The sequence below is a fragment of the Medicago sativa genome, chromosome 4 (assembly GCF_051527215.1).
Source record: "Medicago sativa cultivar Bolivia chromosome 4, Bolivia_mono, whole genome shotgun sequence".
Classification (NCBI taxonomy): domain Eukaryota; kingdom Viridiplantae; phylum Streptophyta; class Magnoliopsida; order Fabales; family Fabaceae; genus Medicago; species Medicago sativa.
In genome coordinates, this window is record NC_140752.1 from 53,840,243 (window position 1) to 53,861,157 (window position 20,915).

The following is a 20,915-nucleotide window of genomic DNA, read 5'->3' on the forward strand; positions in this document are numbered from 1 at the left end:
GTTCCAACAGGCAGTTGTTTAATTCAATTAACTTTTATTGATGATTAGAAGAAAGTTCAGTTGAAAAGTTGGGATTTTTAACGGTTGAAAATAATAATAAAAAGGCGCCTTGGGATTATTGGTTCATCTTGTTGACAAATCCGTCACAAACCAAACCCTAAACCTAGAACTTTACATTAGACCAACTTTCTAAAGACAAGTTTCTCTTAAGCGTATCACATCTCCTTTCAGTCCCAATGAGTGTGTTCCTCTAGCAACCACGCCTATTCTCATGGTTGATTGCTATTGGAATCCTTGAAGAATGAAACTTTATTTGTCTCAAGGTTTGTTAGACTATTATCATATTACGCAATCCTTCTCTAATTTCACTTGTTCCAATATCAAAACTTCTTCTTTCGATGCTTCGCCTTGATATTTGTGATGATGAATTAACAAGTACTAACCCTCCGCTGTCGCTTTATGAGTTTGATACTTGTTAATTCATTATAAAAACGGTGAAATTAGATTAGAAAGTAGATTTATATAAAATTAGGGTTCGAGGCTTGGTTTGATTAGGATTATGTCATTAGACTTATCCAATAATCCCAAGACAAGAAGAGTCTACCCACTCATGTTCATCATAGACATAGAATAGAAGAAGAAGAAGAAGAAGAAGAAGAAGAACATAAAATAAAAGGAAGAACTTTTATTAAGAGAAAATAATTGTCACTATTGAATTCCAAGAACAAAAGATGAATTGTTGTGATAGCTAGCTACTCTATTTATAGTTTACAATGACTTAAGCCCTAAGAAATATATCACTAGAATGTTCCACAAGAAACCACGGGCTTTTAGGTCAGAAATAAACTAATAGGTAGCTTGTCCTCGAAGCAGAAAGCAGCAAAAGAGACTCCTGGGAGTTGGCACGGCCGTGTGGCTGGTGGCACGGGCCGTGCCAAGCTTCTGGCTTATGGTCTTCATATTTTTGCATCAAATCTTGTATTTTTAGCCAGAATCAGCTCCGAATCCTCTTTCTTTTGCTCCAAGACTTAATCTTTGAATTATTTGCTCCTGAAATTAAATTACTTGCAATTGAAGTAAAATAGTTCTAAAAAGGAAATAAAATTAAATAAAATATAAATAAAACAGACTCAAATATTATATTAAAAACACTGATTATTGACTCATCATATATATATATATATATATATATATATATATATATATATATATATATATATATATATATATATAGAAAGGATCCATTGACTCCAAGAGTAAGTCTAAAGACTTACTCCAAATATTGACCCTTGATTTCACTAGTATCTAATGGTTGTGATTGATTACTATTTGATCCTTAGTCTTAATTTTCATACTCCTTCTTCTCAAACAACCCGACACCAATAATTAATGGTCATTAAAGAAGAATATTTGATTCATACATAATCTCAAATAACATAAAAGCTTGCATAGTTTCTCAAAAAAAAAAAAAAAACTTGCATAGCATGATATTTTTTTCTTTTGGGACAATCACAAGAATTAGTATAATTAGAAGCATAAAAATTCTTATGGTGATCTAGTGATTTTGCAAAACATCTAAATCGTTTTGCAAAAATTATGATTTAGATGTTATAGGGTCTTCTGTTTTTTATACGTTTTTTTTTTTGGTCACCATGATGCGTTTTTAACCCCAAAAAAATGGTTTCACAAGAATTTAGGATGTAATTCTGTGATACTTTTATGATTCATCCACCACCTTCAACAAAAGATAATCCTCTATGATATATTCAAAGCCCTTCTTGAATTTTTTGGTTTAGATGATCTTTATGAATAAAAACTATTTTATTCCATTAACATCACATTGCACTCGATCATGAAAAAAGGAGTTGTCAATTGGATTCAATAGTAAATAATGCTTGTTGAGATTATGATAATCATGGTGGCATAAACTGCTTTGATATTTCCATTTTCTATTTTAGCGGTGTAATTTCAGCAAGGAGAAGGGAGTATAAAAGGTTCACCATAAGAATTAGTATAATCAATCACAACCATTAATAACTATTAAAATCAAGGGTCAATATTTGGAGTAAGTAAGTCTTTAGACTTACTCTTGAAGTCAATGGATCTCTTCTCATATATATATATATATATATATATATATATATATATATATATATATATATATATATATATATATATAGAGAGAGAGAGAGAGAGAGAGAGAGAGAGAGAGAGAGAGAGATGGAGAGATAGGTTAGGGGATCTTTGAGGGATCAACTTCAACAACCTTTCAACCTCTTATAATGATGTATTTTAAGATTATCATGTGTAACTAATTCTCTTTGTTGTTAGATCCGCACGAAGCTTTAACAATATGTGGTAATATTGATATATTCTTACTTGTTCCTGGTATTATTTGTCTTGTTGATTACATGTTTATGAAATGAGCAATGCTATATATCAAGAAAGATTTTATCAAGAAATATTCAAGAATGACATGGCAGAATAATCACCCTTAGATTTTATCAAGAAATTGTCCTGAAATTAATGTAAGCCAATAAAATCCCAGCCTGACCGGAAATCATGGGGTGGTGCGGAAATCATGGGGTGGTGGGACTGAAATCTAAGGGTAATTATTCTGCCATGTCATTCTTGAATTTTTCTTGATAAAATCATTCTTGATATCTAGCATTTTCCTTATGAAATAATCTATTGATTCTAAACTTTACTTTCATGAAAATATACGACCTTTGAGTTTCATCATGCATGATGTTGTCATGTCTTTCGCTTCTGAAAATTCCTTCTTTTTTCCTCAAAATTTAAATGTCTTGGTCACTTCATATGATAAGTGGGCTTACTAACTTGTAGTGGTCGGTCAGCTTGATGGTTGTGTACATGTATTAAGATTTTAACCATGGTATCTAACATTTTGACAAAAATATCCTTGAACTGGTCTTACTTTCCTATTTATTTGGAACATATATTTGTAATTTATAAACAACATCCATCTGCATGATAAGCAATGAACAGTTGAACCAACACATATGGATTCACGTTGCCACATTGTTATGAAAAAAACCATGCCACATTTGTTAATGCTAAACTTTAAAAGGTGCCACGTAAATTCTTAATTCAAATCGTACTGGCACAACATCAACACTTAAATACCATTTAACTAAAGGAGTACAAAAAGGTATCACATTGTCCTACATACTTATGTGAAATTTTGGTGATACAAAATGAACACGTAAACATCTTAAATGAGTCAAGAAATCATTCTAAACATTCAACAATATCTTGCACTAATGTAGCATCACATTTTAATTGTATGGGCAATTTTCCTTGATGTTCCAATCTTTATTTTTATTCTTATGTTGAATTTTATACTTGTGGTAACCTCTTTTCTTCATGATTTCAATCATACACACCTTGAAAGTTAAAAAAAAAAAAATACGATTTGACTTCATTGAAAATGCTTCAAAAGATTTCGCAACCGCTTTCAAAAGTTCATCAACTGAATTGGGAGCCTCTTTATATCGTAATAATTGAATAGCACTAAAATATCCAAGATCTAAAACATTTAAATCTGGAGAATTTGTTGGTTGACACATTAAACAAATGTTGAATCCATCTTGTGATGCTACTCTGCAAAATTTCTCATCATCACCATCAATGTGTGTTCTTACATTGTCTTGTTGAATAAATATTAGAGACGCTTTTTCCTCTCTTGGCCATTTTTTCTTGATGACAAGTAAAACTTCCTCAATCAAGCATGACCTTATAACTTGTTTTGTAACCGAAGTTATTTGTTTGGTTTCTAGTGTTTTCGCTGCTTTATTAATGCTATTCCTTTTAGCCGGCACTTGTGTGACAAGCGGAAATACACCAATTTTCCCATAAAATATTTCATTTCCATTTGCATCAAACCTTGGACGGGCAATATCAACTAAGAACTTGACCTTTTCAATTAAACTTTTGCTTTTACATGTGCGCATGGGCTCTTCTTCATCGTGTACCAAATAATAGTCCTCACACTTCTTCATCATATAAAACCACTTCTCATAGATATAAATGATGATATACATCCTTGAAAAATCTGGATCATGTGTTAAGCTAGCACCATCAAGCATTGATAAACAAATTTGGAATCTAACTTTTTTGTTTTCTTCCTTTAATAAAAGCTTTATATCGCTTGAATGCCTTCGAATGAGTCCCAACTTTAGATACTTATGCAAAATGTTTTTAATAACATTCAATGCAAAAACAATAGATCTAATAGTTGTTATTTAACCTAGAGGAAGCTCACAAATTTTATTCAAATCAAGTTCAATTTTCTTACGACCATATTTTTTAAACCTTTTATGTGACACATTAACATGCGTGCCACTAATTTTTCCTTGCCTCCAAATACGTTGAACAATACATCTTGAAACTGAAAATTGAGATTCCACTAATTCTACATGCATTGCACAAATTTTTCTTGCATGTTTATGCTTGTGGAGCTTGCAAATTTTGTCACTTCATTGACAATATTTTCGTTTGTGAATAAAAAAATATTTATAGATCAAAAACTATAACAATAGATCCTATAAATTATTCGTATACACTAATTTTAAACTAATTACCTATTTCACTAGAAATCGACCAATGAGATTATGAAAGAGTTTGATTTGTGTTGGCGCCACTATCCAATTCTATGTATAATCATTATAAAAAATTGTTACAATTAAGTAAATAATACATACCAAAATGAATTTGTGATTGAGGCAATATGTATTCAATTTGTGTAACATCTTCCATCGATGGCTCATTGTTTAAATCCTAAGGAAAAAAATTTGATGATGAATTTTGAGGCAGTGGATCATCTGAGAATATATATATATATATATATATATATATATATATATATATATATATATATAAACATTAGTAGTAAAATAAATAAATGCCTAATGTAAAAAATAAATACTCATACAATATGGGTAAAACTCTAATACGTAAGAGAATTTTAATAAAATTACAAGTTATAGAGAATATATCCTAAGATAAAAAAATTACAAGTGATATATATATATATATATATATATATATATATATATATATATATATATATATATATATATAATAATTCGATAGATAATTTATACATACCAATATTTGAATTTGATTGTCGTAGCACTTCTCATCTTTGTGTACCATTGTTATACCCTAATTTTGGACCTAAAAATACTTGTTCAAAATTTTCTTTCATCTTTGATATATGTCTATTATTCTTGAAGAATTGCCAATTTGCTATTGTTTCCACTGACATTTTACTCTGCTTTATCTCTCAACTTAGCTTTACAAATCTTTTCAACTGTGTATTTGTCCATGTTTTCTTGCATTTCAAGTCATCCAAAACTTTTTCTTGCATTTCAAGTCATTTGAATTTGTCTCTAATCAATTGCATCTTTCTCTGCATTTTATTTCAATATTGTTTGCAAAATTCATGGAAAAGGGTATTTTAGTCATTTCCTGCATTCAAACTCATTTTAGTCCTTGAAAATTGTTGGGTCTTTTCAATTGGTTTGTATAAGACCATGTTTCAATCTCATATCAAAATCCATTTCAAAAATTACGTTTAAAGTCATTTTGGGTCTGTTTAGCCCCTAGGGGCATTTTAGTCATTTCCTATGTTAAAATTTCTTTCAATCTTCGAAAAATTGTCCTTAAGTCCTTTCAATTGGTTTGAATGTTTTTTTGTTTAATTCCATGTTAAAATCCATTTCAAAGATTACATTTGCAGTCATTTTGAGTCAATTTAGCCCCTAGGGGCATTTTAGTCATCTCCAGTGTTAAGACTATGTTTAATCTCTAAAAATTGTCTCTGAGTCTTTTAATTTGCTTGTATAAACTCTTGCTTTAATTCCTTGTTAAAAACCATTTTAAAATTGCATTTGAGTCGTTTCGAGTCATTTTAGTCCCCAGGGGCATTTTTGTCATTTCACACAAAATTTTGGCAGAGAGAGGTTACTTTAAAGTACCTCGTTTAAGTAATTTGTTCATTTTAGTCTGTTTTGTTATTTTTAATCGTTTCACTTTACGTTATTTTCAAAATTACTTTTTTAACCAATTTTATTTCAAGTTTCATTTTAGTCCTTCAAAGTTGTTAAAAAATTGCACTTTAGTCCTTTCTTCCATTTTATTTTTTATTTTTTTTTTAAAATCTTTTCCAATTTGCATTTTAGTCCTCCAAGTCAAACTTTTATTTTTAGTCTTTTTTTAGGTCAATTGCAGATTGGTCCCAAATTCTTAAAAATTGCAGATTAGTCCAAAAGTTTGTTACAAGTCCAAATCCACGTGGCGGCAAGGTATTGGTCCAACTATCACACATGGCAGCTTATAAATAGCCAACTCATCAATGCACAGAATAGATCCATTCTCTAACCGCCAACTCAACAAACACAAGTCCATTTTCTCTCTCATCTCCTCAGAGATCAAACGCCAAAGATTTCCAGAAATTGGTATGAACACCATGAATGTTCATCCCCAATTCTAACCCTAACCGAACTCAATTCATACCAAATCCTCATCAATTCAGCACCAAAACACATCAATTCACAACAATCCATCACAGAACAACAAAAACTCAGAATCAAATCAAGAACACGAAGGAACAATCACAAACCCTAAATTCTCCAGGACCAAATTCAAAGCGAAATCAAGTGAAGTTCTTCGCGATTCACAGAGATTCAATTGAATCTTCATCACTGAATCACTTTTCCTTGCAATTCCAGTACGAGCTCACCAAAACGATGGCGTTCCCGTACGATCACAGAGAAGAAAGTTAGAGAAGAGAAGGAGAGAAATCGAAGAGAAATTGAATCGGTAAAAAAGAAGAGGAAGATCAAGAACCAATTTATTTTCTGTTTCGAAGCTTACCTGAAGCATCAAGAACATATCCGGACTTAAGTTTTCCGAAGATCTTCATCTAAAATCTTCAATAAAATTGTCAGGTAACACTCAAATATCATCGTCCTTTTCCAAGAACAATTTACAAGAACGAATCAACATAGCTCTTCAGACTTTCGGAGAGTTTCACTCGAAAAGATTGAAAACCTAAAAAATAATTTCAAAACCGTAGCGAAGCCTTTAGATCTACGTTGATTCAGGTGTTATCTGTGAAAATCAGTGTTAGATTCATGATTAGGGTTAGGAAATGAGTAGATCGAAGTAAAAAACCATAAGCCTCTGAGAGAAGACGAGAGAAGATGAGAGAAGACGAGAGAATCTAAAAGGAAGAGAGAGAAATTAGGGTTTAGAATGAAAAAACCGGCCTCTTCTGCTTTTATATAGGAGCTTGAACCAGACCGGTTCATTTGAACCAGTCTGGTTCACCCTTGAACCATGTGTTTAACCGTTAGATCTAGGGTTACACCTCCTGGATCGATCCAACGGCCTGTCTTTCTCCCTGTCGGGTCTGGATCTCTTCTCTCTGGGCTTGGGCTTTAGGCTTATTTGTTTTTCTGCGTTTTTTTGTATTTCTTGCTACTCACACCCCTGACTCTTGCTATTTGAACCTCTGTTGTGTCAAAAGTTTCTAAAACAATTCCTAAAAAATTTCTTAATGCTTTCTTGATGTTTTTTTTTGTGATTTTTACCTGTTAATATTGGTTAGGGAATATAAGGGGAAACCTTGATCCTTTGATTAGTGTGATACTCTTAATCTTGTTAAAATTTTATTAAAACTTCTATAATTTTGTGAAGCAACTTTTGTGATTAGTGTGGATACTTAAAACTTGTTTCTATGACATTTTAGTATGTTGAAAAGTGGATAAAAAATATGTGAATTTGCTTGTGATCTTTGTGGTGCCTTTTGTCTATATTTGTGAAGTTTTCTTGTATACTTCGGTTCCAATATTTTGTCCCTTGGTGATTAATACTTGATAGACAAAATTTGGTGATATGCTTGTCTTTAGTTTAGGGTATTTGGTGCTGTTTGTGCTGAATGTTGTGTGCTTGCTTGTTTTACAAGTCATGTAAATTTTGCTTGTGAAAATAAAGTGTCAAGTGTGCCTAAAAGATACATCATAATTCTTGACTTGAATGTATCCTCATAATTCTCACTTTATTGATTACAATAAAGCCTTTGAAACCTTGTCATGATATGAGGATTATAGGTCATATACTTGTCTTGATGTTATGGTAAATTTTAGGTGAATTTAGTTACTTTTAGGTTAAAAATTTCATTAACTTTTGCCAAGTTTTTTTTAGTATTTCTTTTGCTTATAATTTTCAATTCCTATTATTCCTTATGCCACTAACCATTTTGTTTCATGTTTCATACATCATGAGCATTCCATACTTCATCTCCTTCTTCACTTTATTTCTTGCACTTTAAAATTTTGCCAAGACTTAGCATGTAAAGACCTAGGGGTTCTTGTACTCTACATTCATGCCATTTTAAATTCTTGCAAGACCATAGCATGTATCTTGGAAAATGATGTAAAGGACAATGGACTCTAAATATGTACATCGACACTAGCACACACCTCACATGGTTACTTTAGATGTATGCTTAGGTTATGCATGCTTAGATGTATGTTTAGGATTGCATGTTTAGATGAATGCTCAGGATTTACACTTAGGAAAATCAATTCTCCAAAAAACATGAACAACATCACTCAAATCATTTTCACAATAAACCTTTGGGATCAAAATCCCATTGTATTTTCTCTTTATTTTCTTAATCAAATTTCAATGAAAATTAATCATACTTGACTATTTTCCAAAATCACTAATCAAACCCCACTTTTTCTTAAATCTCAATGCTCATGAAGCCTCTCAATCTCCATTCTTCAAAATTCCAATTTTCAAACTTAAAATCAACCAACCAAAACAAAAACATTTTTGAAGAGAACTACGGTGGATTTGATCCCTTAAAAGGGTACGTAGGCAAGGAATCAAAATTCCTTCAATTCAAATAAAATAAAAATTCGAACACTTTCTTCTCCCTCCAATTCTTGACTTAGTAAACTCTTAGGTGTAAATATCATTTTCCAAATAGCATTTAAAAATAAAGCGCGCGCGTAGAAAGTAAAGACGGTTCCTATAGGATACTATAGTCGTTATGGGTGCCTAACACCTTCCCGTAGCGAAAACAACTCCCGGACCTCGATTCTCAAGGGTTTTGCTTATTTTTTCCCTTCCCAAGAAAAAATGAGATATCAAAGGTTAAAAAGGTTCAAACGTAATCAATGTTTGACACCCGAAAACCAAGATAAAACAACCATCTTCCATAAATAGCTCATCATTCAAGTCAAAAGAAAAACAAAAATGATAATTGGACACAAAACTAAAGACAAATATACGACACCATATTTACTGTTACCTAATACATATATTTTTTATTTATTTTCTCATCTTTTCCTTCTTTCTTATTTATGGCCATCTTTCCCTCGTTTCTTTTTTCCCTCTTGTTTCTTTTTCATTCCATCTTTCTAATTCACTCATAGTTTCTCGTCACTCCTTCATCTTTGTGCAGTGCCACCCTCTCATGTTATTTCCGGTCACTCCACCTCCCGTTGTGACCCCATATTCCTCCACTGTTCCTCCTCGTTTTCATGCGCTGGTTCTTTCCTTTCTCTATTCTTGTTTTTAAAATTTCAGTACCTTGTTGTTATTGTTTTACCTTAGTTAAGGAAAACGTTGGTTTGATTCATAAATAGATAGGAAATAAAATCCTAAACCCAAATAATTTTTGTTTTATTCCCATTTATTATCTCATTTCATTACTTCATTCTTCCATTTATATCATGGGGTGAGACGGTTCCTTCATCACTTTCGTTTTCATCCCAATTTCAAATCACAAACCCTAAATTTTTTAATTGATTAAATGATGAAATTGATTTAGGTTTTATATGATGAATATGTTCAATATTAATTTTTTCAGCTTAATTTCATGATTATAGACTTAGACACTGCTAATACTTAAGTCTGATACCCCATAATTTGATACCCTCCTTTGTATTACAATTTTTCTCTTATATTCCTTTGTTATGTTTTTCTGATGTGTTGTGATGTTTCTTTCTAATGACAAAGTATGTGAGGTACATTATGTGTGCTTATATGGACGAAGTCCACACTTACATTTTGAGTTATTTTTTTGCAGATTTTGTGTGTCAATTGCCCTCATAGTTGAACATTCATGGATAGTTCAAATGCTTTTGTGGATTGTGGTAGTATTCATGATGAAGGCATAGAAGTTGACAACTTTAATGTTGAAGATGATGATGCATGCTGGGAGCCTAAAACAAATATGTGTTTTTCTAGCATAGATGATGTTAAATCATTTTATAGAGAATATGCTTTGAGAAAGGGTTTTGGGTGGAGGATTATAACATCAAGAAAAGGAAATGATGGGGAGGTATGCTACTTAATTCTTGCATGCACAAGAGATCGGTCTCAAGTGACAAAAAGTGTATGCACATTGAAGACACGTTCGACAATATGGGAAAAAATTATCATGCTAATATTTGTATCAAGTTGAAAGAAGAAGGATTGTGGTACATTAAAAAATTTGAACCTAATCATTCTCATCATACCAGCCCTAGAAAGACAAGGTTGTTGAAAGCTAACAAAAATATGGACTTGCATGTAAGGATGAAAATTTAAATCAATGATGATGCAAGTGTGAGGATCAACAAGACTTTTCAATCACTTGTTAAAGATGCAGGCGGATAGGAAAATGTACCAATTAATGAAAGAAATGTGAGAAATTATGCTGACAAGGAACGACGTGCAATTGGAAAAGAAGGTGATGGCAAGACCTTGATAAACTATTTTTGTTAAATGAGGGAACAAAATCCAAATTTCTTCTATGAAATAGATTTGGATGACGATTTTCATATAAGGAATGTCGTTTGGGCTGATGCAAGAAGTAAGGCTGCTTATGAGGATTTTGGAGATCTTGTACCTTTCAACACAACATATTTGACCAACAAATATGGGCCAAATACCACTTTTGGTCCTTTTAGTTTGACAGAATTCCCAAGTTAGTCCTTTAATTCTCGAAAGTTTCAATTAGGTCCTTTTAGTTTGACAGAATTCTCAAGTTAGTCCTTTAAGTTTCAAAAGTTTCAAATAGGTCCTTTTAGTTGATAAACTATTTCACAGTTACCCTTATTGTCAGTCTCCGTTTAACTAATGTTGATGTAGCCGTTAAGTTGTTGACTTGGATCAAAATGATGTGTTTTAAAAGCTCGAGGGTGTCAAAACATTACGTTTAATGGTCACAAATGATCATTTATAGTGCTAGAAAGACAACAATTTACAACAACAAATGTCTTTCTAGCACTATTAACAGCATTTATAATGCTAGAATGATCATTTATGACGATTAAATGTAACGTTTTGACACCATGGAGCTTTTAAAAGGTAGCGTTTTGATCCAAGTCAACAACTTAACGGCTACATCATCATCAATTAATTATTAACTGACAGCATGGGTAACGGTGAAATAGTTTACCAACTAAAATGACATATTTGAAACGTTTGAAACTTAAAGGGCTAACTTGTGAATTCTGTCAAATTAAAAGGACCTAATTGAAACTTTCGAAACTTGAAGGACTAACTTAAAAATTCTATCAAACTAAAAGGACTAAACATGGTATTTGGCCAACAAATATGATATGCCTTTTGTTGTTTTTGTTGGTGTGAATCACCATGGTCAATCAACATTACTTGGATGTGGGTTTCTATCAAGAGAGGACACAGAGTCGTTTATATGGCTTTTTAATTCATGGCATCGTTGTATGCTAGGAAAACCCCATGTTGGTATTGTGACTGACCAATGTAATGCAAAATGCAATCAATGTAGTTTTCCCTACAACTCACCACAGGTGGTGTTTATGGCATATAATGAAAAAAATTGCCAAAAAACTCAGTGGATATGGTGATTATAAAAGGATTAAGTTTGGAATGAAAGAAGTTGTTTATGGTACGTTCACAATAGATGATTTTGAAGAGAAATTGTGTTCCTTCATCAAAAAATCTGAGCTTCAACAAAATCATTGGTTGAGTGGATTGTATAATGAACGTCATAGATGGGCACCAACCTTGTTAAGAAAATATTTTTGGCCGATATGTCAACAACTCAGCAAAGTGAGATTATACATGCTTGCTTTAATGGTTATATCAATTCAACGACAAGTCTAAATCAATTTGTGAAACAATATGATAATGCTCTCCAAAGTCGAGCAATTTCAAGATGAATTTAGATCTAAAATGAATTGTGTTTATTCATTGAACAATGTAGAGGGTTGTTTTGCCACGTATCATGTGTTGGATGATGTGTTAGTTGGGGATAGAACAAAAGAACATGTATTTAAAATTGTGTTTAATCGAGAAAACCATGATCTCAGTTGTGAATGCTCATTGTTTGAATTTAGAGGTATTTTGTGTCGACATGTGTTATATGTGCGTGCTCAAGAGAGGGCTAAAAATGTACCAGAGAAGTATGTTTTAACTAGATGGAAGAAAAATATCATAAGGAAGCATACATATATTAAGAGCAGTTATTATGTGACACAATTGAAGCCACAAATGGACAGGTTTGACAAGTTATGCAAGCATTTTTACGAGGTTGCTGAAGTAGCGGCAATTTTTGAAGACACGTCTAAGGACCTCCATGAAATTTTATATCGACTTACTTATTTACCCACCAGGAATGCTACAACTGAAAATGTTAAAGAAAATTTCAATCATGACTCAAATCCAAACAATGGTATTGAAATTCACAGTCCATTGCAGATTAAACGTAAAGGTCGCCCTCCATCAAAAAGAAAAAAGTTTTTAATCAAAAAAGATATTAAAAAGCCAAGGAAATGACCTAAACATAGTGACGACAGAGGAACTAATGTATGTTTTATTTTATTTATAAGTTTTGTAATCACCATGTATATGTAGATATTGCATCTTAATTCTCTGTTTGTCCAAATTTGTAGAAAACAAATTCTGAAAGAGCGACAAATCAGTTTGACAGCAACATATTCATTGAATCATTTGTTGATGTTGTAAGTGGTGGAAATTTGCTAGATGCAAATACAACGATAGTTAACTAGTATGGACAGCTCTAATATTTTTTGCACAAAAGCTAATGCACTCATTGCTAAGAAGATGAAATGGCTCTTTTGTGTGTATATAACAAGACTTTTATAACAATGATATTATGTTTTTTGGTGGTCAAATCATGGGGACAAAGGTCAATACATGGTCATGGATTTCAGTTTTTTTGTTTGTTTTGGAAAACATGTTTAAAACATGTTTGTAAAGTTAACGTTAGGTACAATGCTAGTTAACTTATGTAATTTAAGTTTTATTTTGTTATGTACTTTATCAACCATGGAAATGGGATGGTGGTAATGGACAAATTAGTGAACAATATAAGGTAGCAATGTTATTTTGCAAGTTCATGTCAAAAGTTCATGTCAAAACTCTAAAATTCCATACGACTTATCAATGAAATATCATGGGTATGCACTTCTTATGTGTTTTGTATCAATATAAGGTGAAAAAATAGTCACAACTTAAAACTTAAGCATAGTAAAAAGATGTTGTTAATCTTTTGTTAAATATCATGTATTCACTTCAAAGATTTGGTTAATTTGCAAGTTTCCGCAGCAACCTTATTAATAGTACCAGCATTGAACTATTGTTGTTGTGTTGTTGTGGCAATCATATTATTTATTGGTGCATTGGTGGAGGCGGCTGGTTGGTGTCCTGGACTGGTTTGGGAGCGCGACAGACCTGTATGGAAGTGTTTTATCTATCACTTTAATGCTGATTATGAGATAGTTGTATACGTTTTTGGGCTTTATGGAGCAGTTGTTAGTTTTCTTGGTTAGAGAATTAAGTTATGCAAGATACTACAAGACTGAAATCGAACCAATCATAAACAGAAGACACTCGATAAATTTAGAAAGCAATCATTACCATTATCATAATACAATACATTTCCATTATGATACAAATACTATGATGTTCAATATTACATAATTGTTTTAGAAAATCACAAAATGGTCAACAAGTGTAACAAATAAACCCTTCAATTTTTCCCTAAAACCTAAGTACATAAGTAACAAAAATCTTCATGGCAGCAACAAAAGAATGATACTCAATTCCTTTCTTCTCTACATACAACTTGACATTTAACCTTTTCAATTTTCTTACTGCTCATTTCCTTCATTATGTTTGAACGTTTACAAGCTTGTTGAATTGGTGTTGTTTCGGATAATCCAATCCATGTAAAGAAGACATCAGTGGTAAACAATCCATGTGAAACGGGTACACACAACAGCGGGAAAGCAAATCCGCAACAATATGAAAGCGAAGCCACAATAGCCCATCATTGCAGCATCCAACTCGCATAACGCTAGGCAGAAAACTGAGCATAAAACATTCACTGCAAAAGCACAACAAATGCAGCTCATAAAACTCCCAAAAGTTGAAAACAATTCGATCTGAACAACACCACACAACACTAAAAACAACACCACAACCAAATCAACAAACCACCCTATGTTTTCAATTGTGTTTAATCGAAATTGGAAGAGTTCGTAGACATTTTTCATTGCAAAAGGCAAACACAATCAAGAAACAAATCAACTCAATGTTCAATGACAAAAGAAATATAGTTTCAAAGGGAGATTAAATATTTTACCTTTTTCTTTTTAATACCCATAACCATCAAAAGAAAAACTGAAAAACACATTGAACATCAACACATTACAGTTTCAGATGAAATTGAATGTAAAAAGAACCGAATGTGAGATTGTCATACATGATGAAGGAGATGGAAATGTGAGATTTACCTATATCAATTTGCATGCTGAAAAATCAGAGGACAACGATCTGAGAAATGGAGATAAGAGAGAGGTTCGATTGAAATGGGATGGTGTAGTGACATGTCGGGTTAAGGCGGCGGCACGACATTGGTGTAGTGAGAACTTGCCGATTGCAGGTGATATGAGAGAAGAGAGAAGAGGTTCGTATGGAGAGGGAACCCGCCACAAAGAATAGGGAAAGAAGAGGATAAATTGGATTTTACAAAACTTTCCTTAGTTTAATGTTGAAATTTCACATCCTTGTAAAAATGGTGTATGTATCGTGTCATATTTAACGTGTCCAATTATCATTTTTGAAAGAAAAATGACTTGGTAATGAAAATTAAACTGTTGAAGTCAAAATATATTAATTGAAACAAATATCTAATTCTTCTACACTAACATTCAAATCGGGTATGTGATATTTTTTTCATCTTGGTTGTCTTCATAAGAATTGATATTATTTTCATTTAAATATATTTCTCTCAAAGGCATTTTTTTTTGCACATATGATATGTTTATCACCACTATTAAAAGTTTTAATAGATTAAAGTTGGTGGGAAATTTAAAATAAGATTGAAATTTTGGCTAAATATTTTACGCATCTTTACAACTAAATGAATAGGTTTGTTAATTAAAAATGGTTAACGTTTTGCTGGGAAATTAAACTAAGATTGAAATTTTGGCTAAGCATTTGGAGTGGTACATTAAAAGTGGTTAGCGTTACAACTAAAGAAAATCATAATTTGGTTTATTACAATTTTTTTGGCATATGCATGTATTGGTATATGTAAAACAAATAAGGTATGTATTGGTTCTTGATTGTCCTTTCAACTACATTGGCGTTGGTATATGGAGCAAAAAATATTACAGTCGTCTTTACTGCAAAGCTCATTTATTAGAAGTAAAAGTTTCTAATAGAACAAAGAAAGCAATCATTTACTAAAACATGAACTTTCAAAAATAATAATAGGGGCAATTCAGTAAAAATACCATTCTCTTTCTTTCATCCTTACAATTTTCTTAATCTGTGTGAAATGATCAAACATGTCACATATTGCGGGACGAAAACAGTAGATTTTTATTAATTTGAAGTTAATATACTATTTGATCCATTGAATCAAGAATTCGATTTTTAAATTTCTAAAATCTAATGCATAAAAAAAAATTAGTATCTGAATGTGTCATCTCTTTCACAACTATTTTATTTTATTGGTGGGTGTTAATGTACTATCTAAATGTGTTTTGTTGATAGTGCAACTACACACACAATTAAAAAAACATATATTATACTTGGTTATACAAGAAACTAATGTTAGTAGCATTTCTCACACTACTAAAATTATTGAAGGCTCCAGAAGAATCAATATATTACTACATGGGGGAAGAAAGTTAGATATTAAAAATAAATAGTTGAATATATGAACCATAGGTTCAAATGAATCATTAGAAATAAATTATTATTATTATTATTATTTCATCTTGATCATCATATAAATATGTATGAACTAGAAGTTCAAAATATGATTTCATTTCCAAAGTTAAGCAAACAAAATATCAGTTGTCAATGATCATATCGAAATATATGTACATGTTAGACAATCTAATATTACAAATGAATCTCAAATGCGCCTGAAGCGTGGTAGAGCAGTCGGTTCCACGGAAAAATGATATGACGATTCCAAAAGATATCTTTAACATAGTTTATCTTCCAGTTCCAACAGAATTAATCAGGTACCTGAAAATTATGTAAATAAAAAGATCTCGATAAACTAAGTCATGAATGAAATGCAATGGAACCGAAATAAAGTCAATGTTGACGATGTTTTTACATAAAATATAGAGATATATGTAAAAAATGATAATGATGATCATGAATCAAAGTGTATTGAGGATTATAGACAATACAATGATTGATTAAATGGAAAGACGCATTTGATGCAAAATAAAATGAGAATCATGAAATATTGATATATACAGTTCTACCTATTTTTAAAAGTATTGGTGAAAATCTACTATTAATTTTGATGACACATATTCACCTAAAGTGAATTCAAGTACATTATCATACTTGATTAGGGCTAGCACCACATGAAAGACCCAATCTATATATGAAGGATGTGTTACAATATATTTACATAACTAATTTGCTACATTGATATAAAATTCCTCGAGGGCTCTAACTTTATAGAGGCGTACAATTCAGATTCTCGAATATATTAATTGATCAAATAGAAGTTTAGAAACATATAAAAATGGTTTCGTTTGTCCATTTGAAAATAAATTTGAAAACTCCTAAAGAGATATTGAAAGTTGATTTATCAAAGATAAGAAATTGAGATGAAATATGTAGGAAGGGTAAATATTTATTTGAGATTACAAGTTGAGTATTTGTGAATCACAATGTTTATATATCAATGTGCTAAAATGGTTATGTAGGAAAAAATAATATTGGTCATAAATAATTAAGAACTAATTGGTCTTGAAGTACCATATTTTAGTTTAATTGATGAACAATAATGTACCTTGATAATTATTCATTGTTATGATATATTTTTTTTACTTTGTTGTATTAGATATGCAAGTTATTTGTGTGATGCTCGTAATGATGTCGAAAATGTGTTTGGTTGAGGTCTCTAATCCAACACGTACAAGAGATTTATGGTTTATATAGTGTAAGAATAAATGCAACAATTATTTATGAATATAATACCGCATACATTGCTCAGTTGAAAGAAGGTTACATTAAAGGAGATTGAACAAAACATATTTATCCTAAATTCTTTTTCACTCATGATCTTCAGAAATATGGTGATATAAGCATTCAACAAATTCGTTCGTGTGATAACCTTGCAGAGCTTTTCACAAAGTCACTCCAAAACAAATTTTTTGAACAACTGATAGAAAAGATTGGTTTTCATCATCTCAGAGATGGTTGTATGGATGAGGAGGAGAAATGAATATATTATATGAAAGGATATTGTATTATTTTTCCTTCACTAGAATTTTTTTACATTGGGTTTTCTCTCTCTTTTTAATAAGGTTTTTTATGGTGCCCTTAGTGATAGGTTTGTTTTGTTTTGATAATGTTTGATTAGGCTAGGTTCTAGTTATTTTTTATAATTTTTATTATTTATTTAGTTATAGTGATTAACATATGTTAAAGCACCTGATAATCCTTGTTCTTGGTTCCTACATTGTGTCAGGTGTGTCAAGTTAGTGTATAGCTTTATTGAAAAATATTTTCAAGCCATATGAATCGAATCATTGGAGGTCTCCGTTTTGTTCTTGGTTGTTTGTGTGATTCTCAATCATATTATGTAAAACATGACTCGTATAACGCATGATTCGAATCACATTTTCTAGCAAACCCTTGATTCGATTCACTCTTGCTCTCTAACCTTGTATCGACCCTTGTTTATTTGTATCAATGTTCTTTGATTTGATTCAATCTTCATATTGGCTTCAGTGATTCGATTCATTTCCTTGCCTACCCTGTTCTGAATCGTATCAATCTTCATCTGGAAAATCCCTAAATCAAATCACATGTTTTTTGATTCGTATCAATCTTCATAGCTTCAGATTTCCTATTTTTCACGTGTCTGAATCGAATCACACTTATTTGATTCAAATCATGTAGTTATTTTTGCCACAAAAATTGCACTTATCATTCATTTCTATATATATCTACACACACTCACCTTTCAACTCACTGAATTGATGACATAAATTATATGGTATAACCTCTAATTTTGTTTCTTGAGTTGCTAAAAAATCAATTCGTTGGTTACGGATCAACTCCTTATATTTATTCCACTTCAACCTCCCCACTAATCCTCGAATATTGAAAGTCGACACAATCATTGATCATTCATAACTCTCTCCTTACTTCCACTAATCATTTCTTGAGCACCTTCTAATTCGGCCAACTTCCAACGTAACGGCTCATCAACAATTGTAAATGAAAAACCTCCATTCTTTTCAAGACTAAAAATACAGTTTGCATCTAACTCTAAATGGTGTGATCCATCAATCTTTCGGCTAGATGATTCCAACATGCAACACCCTTGTTCGTCTACTAGTAGCTTCAACCCGACGCCGGTGTCAGTGGAAATTCTTGCAACACCACCTCCAGATGGATTCCATCTAGTGCATCACTCCCATCTACATTTTTACTTGGACCTGCCTTCTCCTTCATCTTCCTAAGAGAAACCTCATTTGTCTCGCCACTGAACTCCCTTTTACGTCGTTTACCCCGCTTTACCTTCCATAACACGCTTAGCCACCTGAACACACCTTGAAGCACAAAATCCAGCCACAGATTTTGAAGGATATTTTCTTCTACTCCTATGTCTTCTTGGTCTTCAAACACCATCCTCTTGATCATCTCCACCTATTGTATCCTTTTCTTCTTGGTATAAAATTGAAGTAGCACATGTGCTATCGCCACCCTATTCTGACAATTAATAAAACTTGGAGAATAGCTTACTTTCTGGCCCATCCCATTTGTAGCAAACACAAACACATCTCCATCATTTTGTAGCAATCCCCAAAGTTTACCCTACAAGTTGACCATCACGTGACTAAATGGATGAGTCTGTGTCAAACTCCTTATCGGAGCCCCTTCTTTCCTCGTCGAAAAAAGTTTCCTCCGCTAGAAAATCAAAAAGTCCCGCTTCACACCCCACAGACGATGTGTCATCAACCCTTTTCCTCTTCTTCTCCATTAACCACCTCCACCCTTGAATCTTCCACTACCCAAACATTATATATTACTCCCATCACCTTAATAGACAACCACCCAGAGCCGGAGCCTGGGAGGGTCAAGCAGCTCTACAGAACCGGGCCTCCAAAATTTGGGGGCCTAAATATTTTTTTTATTTTTATAATGCAGGTTGGAATAAGTATATAGTATTAACGCTTAAAGATCTTCAAGCTTGCAGACATACTCTAGTGGTTGCAATTTGTATTGATCCTCCCATGGTTCCTGGGTTCAACTCTCACCCAAGATTAATGTTATTCATGTTATTTTTTTGCCCAAACTTATAGTATAAAATGACAAAGCTCTAACAACGAAATTATAATTATTTTCGTAAAAAATAAAACAAAACAAACGTTATAAACATTTTTTTCTCTTAAAAAAAATTGAGTTTTTTTTTCTTAGAGGCCTCTCTTTATTTCGAGAACCGGACCACAAATTTCATAGGAACGGCCCTGCAACCACCCATCAATGATCCACATCCTTTGAGTAGAAACCAAATTAGTTTATGTCAAAATCTAATCAATAATTGAATTGTTAAACTAGGTTAAGCCAACAAAGTTAGGGTTAGTAATCATTGATGATTTATGAGTAAATAGGCAATTACCCCCCTGAAATTGTAAGTTTCGTCAATTACCCCCCTGAAATTAACAAAACGTCAATTACCCCCTGAAATTGCATGACGTTAATCAATTTACCCCTTCTGTCAAATTTTTCTGTTAGTCAACATGATGTTTTGCAAATACCCCCCTGAAGTTTTGCACTTATGTGCAAAATGCCCCCTAAACTTGAAAATTTATATTTTTTTCTTAACTAAAAAAATATTAAAGACAAACAATTAACAGTTAACTTTAATACTTTACATTGCTGTTTCATTCTTAAAGGGGTCTGTTATTTTATTTTGTTTCTGTTATGCCATTTGATTGTTCAATTTTCCATAACTTATGACTTATTTAAATAGAGACACGCCAATTCACAACAAAGTAAGCTAGAGACACGCATTACTCATGAATAATTAATTCTAGCAGTTTCTTAAGATAAGTTTGAATAAAATTATTCTATCTTAAAAATTGAACTAAACATGCATTTTGCTAAAGTAATATGAAGTTATTAATTCTGCATTATTTTTAGAGGATATATTATTATTTTAACCTTAAATATTAAAGATAATCGTTAATTGTTTGTCTTTAATATCTTTTGAGTCAAGGATAAGAAAAAAAAACATATAAATTTTTAAGTTTAGTGGGCATTTTGCACATAAGTGCAAAACTTCAGGGGGGGTATTTGCAAAACGTCATGTTGACTAACAGAAAAAT

The 20,915-nt window shown here is 31.9% G+C and overlaps 3 pseudogenes; 2 read left to right on the forward strand and 1 right to left on the reverse strand.

Moving 5' to 3' along the window:
• Nucleotides 1-20,915, forward strand: part of LOC146929851 (protein FAR1-RELATED SEQUENCE 5-like) — a 93,191-nt pseudogene that overhangs the window by 21,961 nt on the left and 50,315 nt on the right.
• LOC146929853 (uncharacterized) lies at nucleotides 3,253-4,445 on the reverse strand (annotated as a pseudogene).
• On the forward strand, nucleotides 10,166-12,846 carry LOC146929854 (protein FAR1-RELATED SEQUENCE 5-like; annotated as a pseudogene).